The sequence below is a fragment of the Ruditapes philippinarum genome, unplaced genomic scaffold (genome assembly GCF_026571515.1).
Source record: "Ruditapes philippinarum isolate M1 unplaced genomic scaffold, ASM2657151v2 ctg7570_1_1_1_1, whole genome shotgun sequence".
In the NCBI taxonomy this organism is placed as follows: domain Eukaryota; kingdom Metazoa; phylum Mollusca; class Bivalvia; order Venerida; family Veneridae; genus Ruditapes; species Ruditapes philippinarum.
This window is the reverse complement of record NW_026861334.1, coordinates 43165-48137: the sequence shown is the minus strand read 5'-3', so window position 1 is coordinate 48137 and position 4973 is coordinate 43165.

Sequence of the window (4973 nt, the reverse complement as noted above, 5' to 3'; positions counted from 1 at the left end):
CTATTCCTAGAATTTGAAACAAATCATTACGTCATTCAAGAATCAAAACGAAAGCATATCATTAACTGTTCTTTTTGCGCATTTAAAGATTTAAGAGCGCTGTTGTTATTTTTGTAAAGCTAATGACATTTATTTTAGTTAACTATATATTATTTGGCAGTGTCTAACAATTCTAAATCATATTCAAGATCGTTAAACTATAAAAATATTAATACAGCAGTAATGCTCAACAATTATTTTAAATTTAAATACATCAAAAATTGAAATAATTATGTTATTTTTTGTTTTTAAATGGTATTTTAAAAATAAACAAAAATTCTTATAACAATTAAAAAAACAACAAGAAGAAAAAAACAACAAAAAGAAAGAAAAAACGTCAAACAAAGAAAAAAACAAGTTCACAGTTGTTTTCTATAATCTTAATAGAAAACCTGATATTTTTGCGACTGCCATATGCCTATAAATATTATTAAAGTCCTTGTTGTTCAATGAAACTTGACGTTAAAATCTTGATTCAATGGAAAAAGTTTCAAACGCATTATTTTAAATCACATATATTTATTTATATTGTTTTGTAACTTGCCAATACAGAACAGAATCGTGATATTTTACATCTGAAACTTTGTTTAAAGTAACAGCAAGGTTTCCTCTGTCATTGTTGCTATGGTTTTGTTTTAGATTACTGCGCAATTGGCTTGATCATTTTGTAAGAACAAACGCTTGATCACGTTAACTAATGTATCAAAGTTGTATAAAAAAGTGAAGTGACAATGTGTTGTCAAAAAACCTTTCTATTGAAAATAAACTTTACAAGCACGATATAGACAACATTTACATATAGCTTTCTCAAGATATTTCAGAAATAACTTGTTGCATTATATTGTACTTAGACTTTGAATGCAAGGTGCCAGTCTGAAAGATACGAAGTAGTCTATATAGGACAGCTGTGTAACGTCGTAAACTATTTTAAAAACCGAGCACGAATACTACCAGTTATAATCGCTTTCGAATACAGTATTTATAGAATTAAGTCACAGTGCAGTAGTATGTGTGTCGGTACCTTACAAACACATTCCCTGTGCAGCTTCAGGCATTACAAACTAATTACCGAATCAAATTTATGTTTAAAAAAACCTAATTGGCAATTATATTTTTTTAAAGAAATGCAACTATTATAAATAGGTAAATATATTAAGTTGTGCATCTTGTTACTGAATCAATTAGCAAAGAGAAAGAAAAATATATCCCTCTCCTTTGCCCCCGCACTTCACTTCAATGTTTTTTGTTCTTTGAGAATCATTGATTCCAGCACGTAAATGTTGATGAATAAATGCCACTTCAGAAGGTGATAGCGGGCATGAGAAATATCGCAGTTTTTTTTCATTTACGGACTTAATAAAACCAAGCATGCATTTTCTTCTAATATTGTTCGTTTGTCATTGCTTCCGAGGTATAATTCCTTTTTCCAGTCTTAAGTAAAAATACATTGATTTCTGGTAAAAATATATGTAAATAATAAATGTAAGTTCGTGAATTTTAAATCCTGTTGGTTGGTCATATATTGACTTTTATGTTGTATGTCAATCAAACTGAACCTGTAACTTGGTCTATTTTACCATGAAGGCGTTCCGTCAAGGCATACATGTTTAAAGGCTAAGATTTCTCATAAGTTTCATGTCGTGGGATAAATTTTGCGGCTCACCTGTAGTATTTACTATTGTTTGAGAGTGGTTCGAATTAAGATGGGTTTAGGCCCTAGCAAACAATATTTTTGTGCAACCCGTATAGAATCATTCAAGGGTATAACGGTTTATTCTGTCTGTCATTATGTCTGGCACACTTGACCTTTGAACTTCATATGTGCATGCAACTAGATCTATAACCCCTTCTTATTTTCTTAACCTTTCCCCCTAAAAACTTTATAATTATTTATCAAATGAAAGCATTTCTATACAGGAATTTTAAATTCCATGCATGTGCCTCAATGAGATATCATCTCCACCCATTATACAAAACACATCATATATCTATTTGCTCATTAAATATATATACAAACGTTTTGTAAGAACCACATGATGTCAGGTCTCACTATGTTTGTTTGTTTGTTTGTTTCATTTTAGGCCTTTTTTCCAACAGTATTTCAGTCATATAGGCGGAGAGTTACACCAGTACTAGACAACATTCCTTCGCGCTAAACTACCAAAGCATCTCCCGGGGATCGAACCCACGCCAGAGAGGTAACTGCATTAGAAGTCATCGACTGTAACCCCTCGACCACGGAGGCGGTAGGTCTCACTATACTTGCTGGCATATAGGATTAAATTTAGAAGGCTATCAGTGAGTTTCAGCCCATTTAGTGTTATCCAGTCATGCTCTTTAAAACAACACTAATACCTTTAAAGTTTTCATTTTAATTTGAGATATTTACATACAATACCATTGTTTGTTTGAAAAGCTCTACCTGTTTGAAGATTGAAAACAAATGGACAAAATTCTTTTTTTTTATTTTTGTGTCTTTTATTACCGTGTTTGTATATTTGCTTTCGAAAGGTTATTTATTGAGTCTTTTTTATGTATGACTCCAAACAAGGCTTTTTAAGAGGAATTTAAAATCGCAATTTTGTCAGAGTCGCTTATTTAGGATAAGAGTATTCAATGTTGATATGTTTGTTATGCTTGTTTTTGTCACATGGGTATTTGTTTGACATGTTTTAAAAGTTTTATGACTTAGTTTCCTTTAAATTCATTTATATATGATCTTTTGAATTTACTTTGTACCGTTGTTTTAGCAAATACAAAATTATCGATCTACACCGTGCAAGTTTTATATAAAATAATGACAATAAATTAATGCTCAAGTGATGGATTTCTAAACCAGTATGTAAACACTTGATTCCAAAGGAAGCTCAGAAAGATGTTAAATGTAGGGTAAATATTCAAACTAGAATCTGAGTTTCCAAACTTTCCCTGACCTATATAATAATCTTGTCTAGATAACAATCAGACGATCAAGATGCTTCAAATGATTAAAATTCCTCTGCCTGTTTGTTTCAAACTTGAACTTTTTGATGTAAATAGAAAGGTCTTTATATAAAAATTAAATGTAAGTAGTATACCGGAATTTTGATATATATCAAATTGAATAGATAATTGTACTATAAGCCAGATATGCAAAGGTAGTGCAGTAATAGTAATAGTCTGATTAATTATACTCATAATTGTAATTTAAACCCTCGTATATTGAATTCGTTATTTAAATTACAAAATGCAGTCCTTGAAATTTACATTGGTATTAAACAACATTTTAAACTTATGAACTGCCTATGTAAGTTGCTGCTCGTAATACGTTTAAAAAGATCTTGTTATGCATTGACAACGGACAAATTAACATATCATCATGTAGGTTGTAACACTGTCTTTAATTATCAAATGAACCATTACTCATTTTATGCAGTCATAAATTACTTCATATGCAAGTAATTGTTTGGCTTTATTCATTATTGGTTACTTTTTAAACTGAAAATAATTAAATATGGTTCAATAAAACAAACAACAACATTCGTTACACCTGTCTATACTTCATTAACCCATGAATATCTGATGTAACGGTAAACTCGCTTTTACCTTATGTCATAAAAATTATTTCCAATCAATTGCTCAACAGATTTAAGGATAATAATATCGAACTGATTGTTGTTTTTGTGCATGCTTGTTCTTGTTTATGTCATTTGCTGCTGCTTTTATTGGCTTATTTACTAATGCGTTGATAGTAATTCCGAAGACATTATAATAATATCCTTTCGTGCATTTCTGTACAGAAAATATCCCGTCATAATTCTGTAGTGATTGTAATATAGCTATGGACTGACATGTCTGTGTAAAATATCTGTTTGTTTACTTGTTTATTCAACACCAAATGTACTGATGATATCATCGCATTATGCGATAACTTCCAACTGTTCATTAATGTTATAACAATGAAATTAAATAATTTATCAAGTGTTGCACCAATCAATTGCGCACTAAATGATATAGTTGTCATCTTGATGGCATGCTGAAAATCCATTAATAATTTCTCGTACAGCAATATCAGAATTGTTTGTTACCTGGAGAAGTACAAGTGTTATTAATTGGCGCAAAATTGACAGCAAATTAATGCAGGATTGATTTTAGAAATTGCTATTGAAATAGTGAGTAAACTTATTTAACAGGATATTATTTTTTCTGTCGTATAATCAAATATATATGACTATTTCTGTGTATTTTATTCGAACCATTTTTTTTTCAGAATATGCCCTGTCATTATTGCAGGTCTGACGTCATTACAATTCAATAGCTAAGGAAGTCTTATTCACACTCCGTAATGCATCATTGAAACGCACTCTGTTGTACTTCAGTAACATCATAAATGTGTGCAATCAGACTTTATATAAGAGTTTGGTTCTAACACAAGGATGGTGTAACATAGATATGATATTAATTACGAATTTCATAGAGATGTAATTGGTATAAAAATAATGATCATCCCTTCATACGTCATGAACTTGTTGTTGATTGTTATCTCCGACAAATCTCAAGTTGTTGTTATAAGTGATTGAATATTTGGCGGCTCACATTTTAAATACATACTCCATAGTTTTAAATAGCGAAGATTAAACATAGTTGAGTGTAAAACTGTCTAAATATTTGGAAAATGTAGAAAACTCAGACATTTCAATGTGTTTCATTTTTAATCGTTAAACCTCAGAAACACTTCCTTTTGCATATCCGTTGATTAAAGCTGCCGTTTTCTAATTATTAAAGCGTGTACTTAGAGGTATCCAGGTACTTTTTTCCATATTAAAGTAATTAATGTATTGTTTTATCGTATTGTATGATTTGTTATACTTGAAAAAAATTATAAAAGGCGTATAAAGTGCATGATTTATTAAACCTTAATATAAAAATACTTTATTGTTTGAAATATTTTGTTC